A 15,030-nucleotide genomic window follows, 5' to 3' on the forward strand; every position below is an offset into this window, starting at 1 on the left:
GAAAGAGAGTAAGGCGGTGGTGGTGCTATGGTTAGGTCAGAAACCGTGTTGTGTGTTGGAGAGGAGGTTGTTAGCAAGGAGGTGATCTGAGACTTGGGAATGAATGCATCTCTCTAGTATTTTGGAGAGTGGTGAGAGAATAGCTATGGGGCAGTAATTGGTTAGATCTGTGGAGGGGCCACCTTTGTGTAGGGGAATTATGTGTGAGACTTTCCATAGTGTAGGAACATTACTTTCTGACAGAGATCTGTTAATCAAGAGTGATACAGGGTAGGCTAGAGCGTCAGCTGCAAGTTGAATGTATTCACCTGGGAGGTTGTCTGCTGCTAATCTGGTGGTTTTAAGTTCAGTTAATAGTTGTTTTATTTTGGAGGTAGGAACAGGAGAGAAAAGGGAAGCTAGTGGGGAGATTGTTAGTTGTATTTGATGGTGTGGGTTTATAGGTGGGGTTGTGTTGTCTAGCTAGTGATAGTACGGTTTGTGTGAAGTGATTGTTGAAAGAGGTAGCAATATTTTTGGAGGAGTGAGTTAAGTTAGGAGTGGGTGCACTTACCTGGGTGGAGGATGGAGTTTATTGAGGACCAGAATTGTTTGGGGTTATGTTGGGAGGAGGTAAGGGCAGACTGGCAGTATTGGATTTTGTCCTGTTTTATAAGTTTTTTGGTTCTATTGCATAGTTCTAGGAATTGTTGCCTAGTAGAGGGGGGTTTGGTTTTGTGCCAGTTGTCCCAGGCTTTATCCCTGTTTTTCATTTCAGACTTGGTGTTGTAGCCATGGGGATGGTTGGGCTCTCGTTCGGGAACGTCTTATGGGAACCTTTCCACAGCAATCAGTTTCAGTACAATATTTCAGAATATTTTGTTAGTGTAAAATGTATTACCATTTCATATCTTATACTTACTTGTTATATGCTTACCCGGCCATTTCACAGAATATATCCTCTGTGTAAAATGAATTATAATTTCATATCTTATACCTTTTTATGAGATGCTTGTCAGTATCATTTTGCAGAATATTTCTCACTGTAAAGTATAGTACCATTTCATATTCTACACCTGCTTATTAGATGCTAAGTAACACTGTTAATAAAGTACATACTGATATAAAACCTCATTATGAGTGAATTTATTTTCATTTGTGAATCTTTGAACCCTTTCTCTCTCTCTCTCTCTCTCTCTCTCTCTCTCTCTCTTTTATTTTAATTATGCATTATTTTGCATTTTTATGTTTTCACTCTCATTTATATGCATTTTTCTACAGTTCTAGCAATCCCAGGAACATCTCCTACACATTCTTTCAGGTTTGCCATCTGCGCAACCGGGGCCATCCTCACAGGGTGGGTCCATGGCTCAAGTCTTGTAGGCACCATAACACTGTACAGCATGATAAGCCATCAAATGTGTGAGCTTCAAAACCTGGTAGATGGTGTGGTAGAACCAGCAACTGAGAAGCAACATCAGCCCAAGTAGGACCTTCTTCAGCAAGTGCAAGTCTCACTGATCTCCGAGCCACTGTAGGCCTTTGCCTCTGGTACATCCTCAGGGCGAAGAGACCGGGGGGCATCCTCACAAAGTGCTTAACATATCTCAGCTGACTCCTCTTGTCATGAAAGTGCAGTGGCTGGAATTTAAAATGTTGTCAGATTGCTAGTGTTCTTTCTTTATGGTGGAGAGTTAGCCCAGCTAAAGCATCTCTGTTTTCCTGCTTGTATCCATGATCTTATTGTGTCACTCACTATTCAAAACCTTTGGTCATAGGTAAAGATGAGGACATAGGAGTAAATTGTGAGCACTGTCTTATGACTCATTTCTCACTTCACTCATCCAGTTTGGTACGGTATCTGCAGCACTGGTACCACAGCACCATCCCCTAGTAAGTATCCCAGTCCTCTCTACCTTCACTTGTGAACAAGACCCCAAGAGACATAAGCACTTTCAAAAGAAGACACAGTTTCTCCTATCCCAACCACAGACAGTAAGCCATAGTCTGTGTTGGGGAGATCCCCTGATCTTTAATTTGGATGTGCAGATTTTCATCCTAGCTCCTTCACATTCAACAGCAAGTTGTTGCAGTGGACAGAGGACATCACAGTTATTTAAGGCTAAGAGAGCAGCATCATCTGCACAGTAGACAGATATAATACTGACATCCACAAACAAGATTCTCCCTGTAACTTGACTGTACCTTTGTCTCTTATTTTTGAATATTAGATACAGGCGAAGAAGCAAAACATTGTCTTGGTGAAATTCTACGCCTTTCTTGAATATATTCAAATTAATGTCAAAACTGTGAAAGCAGATTTCACTCTTCAGTTACAGTGACTGAATAACATGCAACAATAACACTGAAGCCCCCATACTGTTGTTGTACAGCTTCCCTTGGGACATGCAATATCATGGTCATATGCCTTCTTCAAATCCACAAACATATTTAGACTGTATTGGCAAAATATTACACTCTTTCAGACATCTGTTGAAGAAAAATGAGTTGACCCAGTGTTCTAAAGCTAGAATGGAATCCACAGTCTTTAGTCTTTCTGCTTTTCCCGGTTAGGGGTCGCCACAGCAGATCTCCGGTCCGCTAATGATTGGCAGTAGATGTTTACATACTGGCTTGCTGGGCCTAATGCACAACCTTCAACGAAGGAATGCCCATTCACGCATGTCGACACACAGAAGATGCTCTAACTGAGAGTCGAACGCGTGGTGCTCCCACTGCTTGGGATTTTTCCCAAGTTCTTGGGAATTTGGAAGTTGACTTGGGATTTGGAGATTTTGCCATGCAATCTTGGGATTTCTTTTACTGTCATGATCCGTGAAGGAAAAAATATTCTGAGTGAAATTTTGACATGTAAGTACGTAAATCTAGAACGGTCAAACAAATGGTATAATGAGTTATTATTAGTTATTATTAATAACTTTTTGACACTAACCACGTTTCTGCAGTTACTGTTAATTTTTCTCTTTACTTACTTATATAGATTAGATATATTTTCTTATGGGAGACGTCCTTTTCAGACTGTTTCCGGTTTCGTGCTGAGTGCTGACAGACGTGACGTGACAGTTTGTGTATTGCGTGTTGTTGATTGATTTGCGTGCAATACGGAATTAATCCTCATTAATCGTCATTTGCGGTTTAAGTTTTAATTGTCAATTTTTAATGGCATTGGCATAATTTGATTCAGATAATGATGAACAGAGGAGTAGTATGACGCCACCACGTAAGAAAGCACGAGTGTGGTATAGACAACCATTTAATGACAAATGGCTTCAGATCGAAGAATTTAAACATTGGCTTAAGCCAGACCCAGGCCATAAATATGGGGCAAGGTGTACGGTTTGTTCCACATCTTTAGCCAATGTTAATCGATCTGCACTTACAAAGCATGCAGAGTCTGCCAAGTACGTTAAAAACAACGATATAAAATGAAGTACATTTACTATCAACCACTTTCTTCAGAAACCGACTACACCGTCCATCGACTGTATGGTTGCTAAAGCGGAAACTGTTTTAACGGCATTCGTGGCAGAGCATAATGTTCCCTTTTCACATATGGATCACTTAGTCGAGTGCATGAAAACTGCATTTCCGGACAGTCAGATTGCTCAGAAGCTTACATTGAAACCCACAAAGCTTTCATATGTGCTACAGGACAGTGTAGCATATTCGCAATGCCATAATGTAGTCGACAGATGCAAGTCCCAGAAATTTTCTGTGCCACTTGACGAAAGCACTGACATTTCAGTGTCGCAGATTCTTGCAGTTGTAGTGCGATTTTTTGATGAAAGGTGTTGCACAGTTGTTGACGCACTTTTTGATTTGATAGAAGTCGAGGATGGTACAGCAGCTGTACTGTACAGCTCTTTCAAAGAACTGATGATTTCTAGTCAGATACCACTTGAAAACATAATCAGTTTTGCCAGTGACAACTGCGCTACCATGATGGGCCAAAATAATGGTTTTCAGGTTCTGTTGAAGGCGGATGTACCCCACATTGTTGTGGCTGGCTGCATTTGTCATTCGATTGCACTTTGTGCAAATCACGCCAGTCAAAGCCTGTTTGTGAAGGATGTCTGTTTTTATTTTTCATGTAGCAGCAAGCGTAGTCACGCGTTAGATTTGATCCAGGACGTTGTTGCTGTGAAGAAGCACCGTGTGTTAAAATTATGTCAGACGCAATGGTTGTCGCGTGGCCAAGTTGTTGAGAGGATCATTGAACAGTGGGAGGCGCTAGAGATCTTCTTTCAGTCAGAGTCACAAACTGATAAAGTGGATTTTGCAGGGAGTATTTACAAGACCATGCGAACTGCTGGCACCAAACACATGCTGCTATTCCTCGGCTATGTACCGAAGAAAGTAAATGTCATGAATCTAGAGTTTCAATCGCAACAGTTCAGATTACACAAAGTGTTTGCTACTATCTGCGACGAGTATCGTTGTTTGCTGGGAATGTTTGTTCGCGGTGACATCATAACGTCACGTGCGTTGTCAGCTATCGATCCTCATGATACATCTGTTCATATGGCGATTGCTGATGTCGAACTCAGTGATAGATGCGAGTCAATGCTGGTGAAACAGCCTCTACGTGACAAGGAGATGATGTTCAGAAAGGACGCATTATCATTTTTGATTGAGCTGTGCACTGAGATACATAAATGTTTCCCACTTTCCTCAAGTTCAATGTTTGCTCAGCTGAAGCTGTTGGATCCAGTCGAAGCACTGGGAACCCGACTTGCTACAGATCCCAATTATGTCAGAGCATCTATTGTACAGCTAGCAGCACATTTTCCTAATAGTGTGCCGGAATGTGAGCTGGATACTATTCAGGAACAGTGGCGAACACTTCATTATGCCAAAGATTCACTCAGTCATCTGACTAATTGTGATCTGCCTCACTTCTGGAAAGAACTCGGCAGTGTAAAGGATGGCAACGATGGGTGCAGATTCGGAATATTGTCTGACTTCATGTGTACGTTGCTGGCTTTGCCCCATTCCACTGCGGGTGTCGAGAGAATTTTTTCTCAAGTTATTCTCATTAAAACTAAACAGTCTAGCACCATGAAATGTCGAACAGTGGCGGACAGAATTCTGGTGAAGCAGGCCATTGTGCAGCAGGGTGTCGAGTGTCATTTGTGGGCACCTCCGACAACACTTGTCGAAGACGTACGTGAAGGAAGGTGTCACGCTCGATATGTCGCACATCACAAACAGTTGCAGCAGTCCAGCACTATTAACATTGTCATTGGACTTTCGGATTCGGACAGTAACTCTGACTAAGTCACATCATCACATGATGCCAACTCTCTGCATGTAGCCAAGCTTTTTGAATAAAATGCCTCTTTAACACTGTGCCTCACTGAAAATCACTACAATTCAAATCCCATCTACAAGTACACCTGAAAGAATTTTGGATTTGTTACTGTTCTTTTAACAACTGGTTGGTAGCATATCATAATTACTTACCAAATTAGTAATTTTATTTTACATAAACACAATACACAAATAAGACACTCTTTTTATTATATTACACTACAATTGCTGTTATTCACTACTACTCCATTTGCTACCATAAACACTCATTTCATCCATAGAAACTTAGTCTTTTATATCACCTTCTGTCAGTTTGATAACTTTTTTCCTTCACTGACATAGGTAACTTTATTTATTTTTTTATTTTTGTATATTACATGCAACATATTTATTTTAATTTTGTGTGTTTGTATATGTTATTTCATTATCTGTTTAAATGATTTTATGTTGTTGCTGTTGGGAGATATGCTCCCCTGGCCTCTGCTGAACAGTTTTCAGAATATAATCTCCCTTAACTACCACCACAGTATACATTTTCACTACTGAAAAAAGAAGAAGAAAAAAACTTCTGAAATTGAAATGACTGACTTTAGCAGAAAAGAAAATACATTTAGACAGCCAGACATTCTGGATAAAAGCAATTCAACATAGCATATATATAATAATCTGTGATAAATATGCCAGAGATTTTTTGTTTAACTTCTAACACATTAAACTGTAAGCAACTTATTTTTTAAAAATATGTCATCATGGATTACAATGAGTATGTCTGGCAGTCTGGCAATATCAATAAATGCCAATTTAACTAGGTATCCAGGCATTTGCTGTTTGGGTACATGGGTTCTAAGGGTGTTAAAAGTGTAGACTAGTTTCTAAATGAAATTGTATCAGCTGATTTGTACACCAGTAGACTGATCTTCCTCATCTAGGAACTCTTCCTTCTCATACTGTTTTGCTGAACATAACAGTTATCTTTCTGTAATGTGAAAAATGATGCATCTGTGTTGTTCTTGATTTACTATGGTTTGTGCGAACGACATTCTGTCGGCAGCACTGCTGCTGAAAATCAGAATGTTGTGCACAAAACATTAATGGATGGGATAGTCGAATACACTTATGCAAATGTTGTAGTGCATTCGCATAAGTGTATTCGACTATCTGCATGGAGATTGCGGTACAGTGGGGATTGGAAATTCATCCACATCCCCACTGCAGTGCGATCTCGGAGTTAGAATATATTAGTAGGGGGTGTGTGGGGGGCACAGCCCCCATGTAAAAATGTCATTTGTCATATAGGAGTCTGATTTACACCAGCTCCTATATAGCTATCACGTGATGGTTTCGGCCACAATGTCGAGTCGAATGTGTTGATCATTTGGGTCAACATTGTGGCAGGTTGGAATGTGCGTTTTCAGGTTTACTATTTGTTGTTTTGAATGGCAAATGTTTTGCCGTTCAAACAAACATTAGTAAACCATTGTTCTCACTACAACCATGTCCTATTAAGCCTGTGGGATCACAAGAATCCTTTTGGTTTATGGTATGTATAATTAGGCCTACTGATCCAAAACAAAGACCTCATTGCTAAGACTTCATTGCATTTAGTTCAGACTAGAGCGCTCTTAGCTTGGCAACATGAAACTCCAGTGGTAATGCTTTTTACTACAAAGAGTCTCTTTAAGTCCTTCTGTGACACCATCATGCCTTCCTTGCTGCCTCCTGTAGTCTTACATTTAATGGTATACATTCTTGTGCTATATATTGAATAGCAGTGGCAGCAAAATGAGTCCTGTGATATGTCATTATTCCTTAGAAGTAATATATTTGATGGGGTCTGTGATGAATGGAGATACTGCCAGCACAGCTATCTAGAATTTTGTAAATAATTATATCTCATTTGTTAATATCAACATGATTTATATAGAAGTGTGACAAAGGAGGTACTGACAGCATAGCCAGCTGGAATTGTGTAAATAATTACATGGTATTTGGGAATATCAACATGGTTCATATAAGATGCTTGTGTTACAAATGTATTAGAACTGTATGTTGTGTAAATCAAAGTGCTGGTACAGAAGTGTGTGTTGAAAAGATTTTTGCAAAGTGCTTGAAATGTATCCACAGTGTACCCTACTGGAAAAAAACAGAAATGTACAAGTAGGATAGTTTTCTCTATATTTGTGAATATACTATGTATGTAAAAGTGTTCTCATTTCACCGTTTTCTTGTATTTTCAGTAGCTTGGGAATTTTTGTTCAGTCTTGGGATTTTTCGTTACAAGATCTTGGGATTTTTCAAAATTCAGAGTGGGACCACTTAGGCGACAAAGAATGGAATCCACAGTGCTCATCCTTAATCAAAGACTCGACCTTTGGAATTTGTGTATTTTCCAGCATACGTTTTAACTAGCAGGATAAATTGTAGGATCCTCTATAACTGGAAAGACCCTCCAGCTCCATTTCTGAAAATGAAGACTACATTCTCACTCTGGTTAACTATGACACCACAAAAATGTCTAATACCTTCAGTATTTCTGGCTGGATCTCATCTGCTCTTCATAGTGTGTTCGTTTCATCCTCACTTCATTTTTATGTGGGTTTCCTGTGATGTCTGCTGAATCGAATATAGGATTGCTCTGCTGTTTACTGACCCTGAAAAAAACATCTGTGTGACGGAGACAATGGACTGCAGTTGTGTATGCAAGGAAACTAGCACAAAAAATCATCTCCTACCTTTGTAAATTTTTAACCTTTGCCTTCAAAATGAATAATTAAAATACATGCAGCAAACTCTGCATAGATGTGCAGTTTATATCACGAATATTCCATATTACTTAAAAAATAATCTGCACATTCAGAAATGCAAACCTATTTAGATCACTTCACTATAGTTTCTACACTTTAGTTTAGACAGTAGTCAAATGTAGCATTATACTAGAATACAAATGAAATTTCATCCTGAGAGAATGTCTGACAGATCACACTCATTAACTGATAATAATACAGCTATTAACTATAACTACTTAATGGTAAGAAAAGAAAACCATAGCAATATGAAGTATTAATTAACTATAAGTAAGATTTAGTTGCTTAATTGTGAAGACATGCTTTATTTTATTTTATTTTATTTATTTTAACTATTAGGTCTATCTTCAAACACTACCTTGAATGAAGTTATGTCATCCCACTAAAGGAACTTTGGCAAGTGTCAACATCATGAAAATAACTCACTGAAAGCCACATTCATTGAAGTTTAAACTACCTATTTAGTTTGTTTGTTTTATGGAGAGTTAAGCCCCTTACAAAACCCAACTGGAGCAACACCCCTGTCATACCTCATACTTGTATATATCTATTCCTAGGATGTACAGTAATGGAGTAAAGGACAAACTCCTTTGGCAATGAAAATGGCTTTCAGCAGATTTACTTTGTGGCATTGGGAACTCACTGAAAGCATGCCCAAAGAACATAGGGTTATACAGCAAAATAAAAATAACAGTCGATAATGAATATTAACTGCTGCAGTATACTCAAGCACCAGTCACTTACATGAAATAAGGAAGCTATTATTTAGATGGAAATAAGCTGACAATTTAACATAAGGCAACTACAGTGATAAAGTTAGTACTTCAGGTAATATAAATACCCAGAGAGATGTAATGCATGTTATGCACTAAATTTAAAGACTGAAATAGAATGCACAGAACAAAGTCTTTTTCTAAATGTTATAGTCAAACTAATCAAAATTCATTGATTCAGTTATTTATTCATTAGAGACAATAAACCTCTTTCATCTCACTTTAATTGCATGTAACATTCAACTTCCCCTCCATTATTACCTTACCTTTTACCCTTTTTCCACGTCTTTTTGAATGCTGTCTGAGATTCCTTCTCCCCCAATCATTCCAGTAGTCCATTTCATAAGTCTGCAAAACTTTTGGAGATCCAGAGAGTAGTTTGTCTCTGTAATCTGCTGATTGTGTTCTCTCCTGCCCTGTCTGTTCTTCAAGTTCAGGATGATGCCTTTACATCTCACTGACATGACTGTGTGCACCTATCTCTTATCCTCTGTATCTTGGGTCTATATCAGAAGTGCAAACTTTCAAAAAGCCGAGTCTCATATGGTCGACACCATATGAGCGAACTTTTGAAAGCTTGCAAGTTTCAGTGGAGATCACTCTAGGGAATATTTCCCTTTACTTCACTGTAGTGTGATCTCAGAGTTGGTATATTTAAGTAGCGGGGGTGTGGGGGGGTGCAGCCCCCCAAGTGTGGGGTGCAGGGATGCTTCCCCCTGCTTAGAGCATTCAGGTAGTCTTTTTTCATTTTTATTTATTTTTATTATATGTTCAATGTTTTAAAACTTCGCTCATATGCTGTTGATCATATAAGTGTCAAAGTTTTAAAACTTCGAGCATATTATTCAGACCCTGTATCTCTACTGGTCTCAGCTGTGAACAGTACTTGATCCACAAGCCTCTTGCCTTACATCTTATTCTCATCCCTTGGATCTTTGTAGTAACATTATCAGGATTCATTTCAAAATCTTCACATCCATTTCCTTGTGTAACCTCCAGAACTCTGCAGATTATGATAAATGTGCTCTGACCAGGGCCCTGTATTGTGGAAACATTATGTCTTTACTTTTGGAATCTATTCTCTGAGGATACACCTCAATAATCTCTTTGAAGCTGCCAAAACCTTCTCACAGTACCCCTAGTGGTCTAATCCAGGTGTTGTGATACCCACTCCAAAAAGTTTCCTGGTCTTTTACCATTATTTCCACTCCCCTATGTGTTACATCATAATTAGGTTGTTTTTTGCATTTGTTTACATTGAACATTAATTGCCAACTTTTTGCCCATTTGATCAACCTCTCCACTCCATTTTGTAGGCTTTCCATCTTCCACTGCTACATCTATCTACATATTATCAGCAAATATGTTTCTGCTATTGTCTATTCCCTGAGAAATTCCAATGACAAATATACTAAAAAGTATTGGACTCAAAACAGATACCAGTGGAAATTCTCTAATCATTTTCTTAAATGTTGACACTGTCCTTCTTATCACAACCTTTTATATCTTGCCATTCAACCATGGAACTTTCCAATTCCTCAGTCTTGATTCTACCTTGAACCCCTCTAGTTTGAGACCAGCTTCCACTATTTTCACCAGCCACTTAAGTCTAAATGATGACTCTTCCCGGTGTACTTATGAAAGACTATGGTTTACATGAGTATGGATCTTTTTCACTAGGCCTTATTTTAAGTGTGTCATCACTGTCACATTTTCCTTCATCTGTTCGATTTTGTATTGCTATTGCTCACTAAGGAACTCCTGCTTTACCTCTAGACTCATGGCCAACATGTTAGTCTTCCCTTCTCTTTCTTCTTAATCATCCCTTTAATTCCAATGATCTGTTATTCCATCCCAAATTTACATTTGCACCCCAATGGCATCTTTACAGACTTGTCACTGCTGCTTGCCCTGAATATTGATCTGTGCTAAATACAGGTGCATAGTGATACACCAAGTTTCAAAGGTCAAAGTCAGAAATGCTTCCACTAAACTCATTTAAGCAGTATGCAATGCTTCCTCATTCCATGTTCAGCCATCTGAGACACAGTGGCTTAAAATGTTAACAGCATATGTAATAATGCAGAAGAAAATGAATAAAAAGGCTTTTATTTTTGTCATAGCTAACAGAGTTATGGCCGTATGCATTATAGTTCAGCAAAATATTTGGTTACTTTGTATATGCCACATTGTATATAATAAGCAACTATAAAAAATATATATTTATAAAAAATAAAAGGCCATCCGTCTGTTCTATGCAATTTCCAAATTGTTAGGTGTATAACCCTCAAATCCATTACGGTCAGTCTGAAGTTACATATCCAAAAAGTACCCTCTTCCACTTATATGCACATGTGCACACACAGACGCGCACACACACACACATACACACACACACACACACACACACACACACACACACACACACACACACACACACACACACACACACACACACACACATTCACACAAAGAGACACACATACAACAAGGTCCACAAAAAACATGCACACATACAGACACACTCCCAACACATGGATGCATACATAGCACACTCACACAAACCCGGGTGGTTTTAGGATAATTGGTGTGTCTGATATAAGTTTCTGTCTAGCTATATTGATGGATAATTAATTACATACCATTCTGCATTACCAATGCACCGCACAGGCAACTCACAAGTTAACATATTATTCAATTGTGATGAGCAAGCATTTCGCTGGCAAACCTGGAAACTGACATATGTTAAGATAATATAATTATTGCCACCAAAAACTGACATTTATCATATAGTCACAACAGCAGAACCTCATTTAACTTTTTGTATACAATAAGTACTTTTAGCTATTGTTGTAGATTACTTAGTATCTTCATTCAGCAAGTAAAATTTTGAGATACTGGATTGCTTAATTATACTCTAAGCAAACTAGTCTATTCCTTTTTCCAAACAAAATATTATTTGAGATTAAAAAGCAATGCTGGCAGAAGATCAGAGGTACGATTTATGTGACAGGCTTAATAGCTGAAGCCAAAATGGCAAGAAATGCCTTGCTGAAGGAAATATAAGATAACCGCTAAAAGATACTCCAAACAATGAAAATATTTGAAAATCTCTTTTTGACATAATGTGTTATACAGATGATATGATAATCCACACAGAGCCAAGTGCTGCCAATGTAAGCACCTTGAGAATGTCAGTTGTCAGAGCTATGTACAAGATGAACTAAGTATCTCTGCATGTTATGGCATGGTCCCAGTTCACAGCTGACTTGAATTTCATTTGTATTCTTTTTGTGCAAGTGTGTGTGTGTGTGTGTGTGTGGGTGACAGTCTTGTATTCCACGTCTCACTATTGTTCTTGATACAGATCATGTGACACTCTGGATGAATACTGCATACCTAAAGATGCAAATAACAATCAGATAGCAAAGTTTCACCTGAAACTTAGTGTTTTCTCACTCAACATGAACATATGCTGAAAAAAAAAAAAAACAATAGGTTAGCCTGAATTGTAGTTTCTTTTATATGGTAAATGAATGAATGCATACTAAAAGAAACACGAGTGCAATAAACACTAGAGTATAATAAAACAGGTCTGGTGAGTGGAATACACGATACCCTCCAAATGGACTAGGATCATTGCCTCGAACTTCTGAAACTTAAGTGCAGCATTGTAAAACGTGCCTTCAGTAATATTAGTCCTTTATCCAGCCTGCTTCTTATAACTAAATTTCTCTTTTTTCAACATGGTTTAATTCTGTCAGTTACATATACCTTTTCACATGCATAACAGAAGTTTATAACAACTACATAAGACATATAGTAAGGTTGTCTTCTCTGTATCTGAAAGCTGTACGTAAGATTAATAATTTTACACCCTCAATGAAACGTATATATGCAATTGCAATTCAAAAAGTAAAACTTAAATATTATGATGTACAGATGCATTTACCCCAAAAATATCAATAAGCATCAAAAATGTGTTTTATGCCAATGGTGAATAAGAAATTCACTGATCATCTTGAGATCATTACCATAAATGCTATAATTTAAAACTTACTTGGTCAAGCAAGGTACATAAGATTTGTATCAAACAACTCTTCCTTACAAAAACATTTCAAAATCATTATACACATTCCAAGCTGCAAGATTAATAAGTGCTTATTACAAACATCTGTACATTCATATAGCATGCTAATCATTTCTCTACCATATATTACAAAGCTTGTCTGTCTTAATCATTAACATTTAAATAGTATTGTTTTAAGGTAGGACTTGAGTACAGCATTGTCTTGCTTATTTGGTACTAGATAAAGTAAAATAATGTCCTCTTATGCTGCTGTGCCAGGCCTTCACAGTCTTGATACGTGTCATTTTATTCAGATACCCTGAATGCAACTTAAGGGGCCATTTTCAACTATACTTCTAACATTTACTCAGTTCACTCAGAATGTAATTTCACAAAGAAGTATACATGTAAAACAAAAGAAATCATTAAAAACAGATTGCTGTAACATTAGAAAGGGACTGTCTTCAAGTCTACATACTGTAAGGATAGTGCATACTGTTCCCTGTTAACCTTCATTTCCTGCAGACAGGAGTTCCACCTCTCCATTACTGAGATGAGCACCTTTTCTTCAAATGGTTCATATTATTATTAAAAGGCTATATGGCTCTAAAACATCTGAGAAAGGAAAAGGTTTATTATAGCACCACTGACTAAGTCCAATAGTCTTACAAGTATTTTCTAAAAACATAGCCAAGGGATCTCAGTGGAAGATATTAAGCCTTCTATTTAGAGGTATCCTGAGTCACTCTATGCTGGATCTCAGTACTGATTAGCAGGACAAGGAAAAACATTTCTGCAGATGCCTCAACACTTCCTTGCTGCCTTCTTCTAAGTTGTATATTTTTACTGGTATTGACTGTTCTCTAGTAGTGCAAAATGCCACGTCCTTCTATTGTTCTCTTCCACTTATCCCAAAGTGCCCTATTTCCCATGTTACTGCTTTCTGAAGTGATAATTTGGTAAGCAAGCTTTTTATAACAATCAAGGTAGAGCTTCTACTGAATTTTTTACCCTAAATGTTGTGACATTATAAACTTACAATGCTCTGACTAATCTAAAGTGCTAACACTGTATATGAAGCTACTTGTTAATTGTCGACAGTAAAATTAACAACACAGTGAGGCACTTGCCAAGCCTGAATTCGTGCTTACTGGATAACAGCTGTGATTGTGTATCCTGTTTTGATTTTGTACAAAGTGCTCCAACAATGGTAACAACGGACACCTAAGGAACCCATCCAGGGATTCCGGCAAAAGGCTGCCTGATAATTTCCTATTCAGCAACTTACAGCTGCTGTGCATTGTGAATTGCAACTTCTCTCAAACATAAAAATAAAATCCCAAACTACTGTATCATGGAGTGGTCAACAGTGAATAATGTATTATCAACACTACTTTTATTGAATAATAATCAAGTCATTTAAAAATGTACTTTGCCTTAACTGGTTTCCCTCTGTAGTGCTTTCACTCTATGTTTTTATTAAAACAAGGCAGCCTTACTTAGATTAGCTGCTGCAACAGAAGCTGCCCTAATGTTCTCAGGCAGTCTTTGTATAACCACATATTAACCTCTATGAAATGTTTGCTTAGCAGGTATTCAATTAAACCAAATAATCACTAACAGGTTTTCCTAATTTCCTAAAATTGTGTCTTACAGGTACACTTTGTCTAATGTTTAATGCCCACTTGATTACTATAATTAGTTAAAGGAGAACTAATATTTAATTATTGTAAGCCACAGCCATGTAATTTGCTTCTATCAAACCTCTTGTTCCTACTAATATTATCCCATCACACTAGAACTGACTTTCATAAGCTAATCACAGCGATCCATAACAGACTCAAACTAATTATAATATGCAAAAAAAAATAATATTTGTAAAAATATGTACTACTTTTTTAGTGAAACTAAAATTACTGCTACTCTGTATGGTATACCTGACCCATTATGGAACAGGCCTGTTTCATTCAAATGTATTATTTCATGTTAGTGTTAAACTCGCATGTACATAATACATAATGCACTGCTGATTGTAATCCTTAATAGACATTGGATCTGTAACCCCTCAGTGAGG

At 37.7% G+C, this 15,030-nt stretch overlaps 1 long non-coding RNA gene across 2 annotated transcripts in view; it reads right to left on the bottom strand.

Annotated features, from left to right (window-relative positions):
* Positions 1-15,030, bottom strand: part of LOC122804893 — a 215,100-nt gene that overhangs the window by 99,183 nt on the left and 100,887 nt on the right. Inside the window, exon 3 of one of the 2 annotated variants that reach the window (XR_006365253.1) lies at positions 11,389-12,362. The exons of the other annotated variant lie outside the window; for it this stretch is intronic. This is a non-coding gene — a long non-coding RNA (uncharacterized LOC122804893). Of the gene's footprint in view, positions 1-11,388; positions 12,363-15,030 lie in introns of those variants that run through there. 2 annotated transcript variants of the gene reach the window in all.

The sequence above is a fragment of the Protopterus annectens genome, chromosome 6.part0 (assembly GCF_019279795.1).
Source record: "Protopterus annectens isolate FY-2018-M chromosome 6.part0, PAN1.0, whole genome shotgun sequence".
Taxonomy (NCBI): domain Eukaryota; kingdom Metazoa; phylum Chordata; order Ceratodontiformes; family Protopteridae; genus Protopterus; species Protopterus annectens.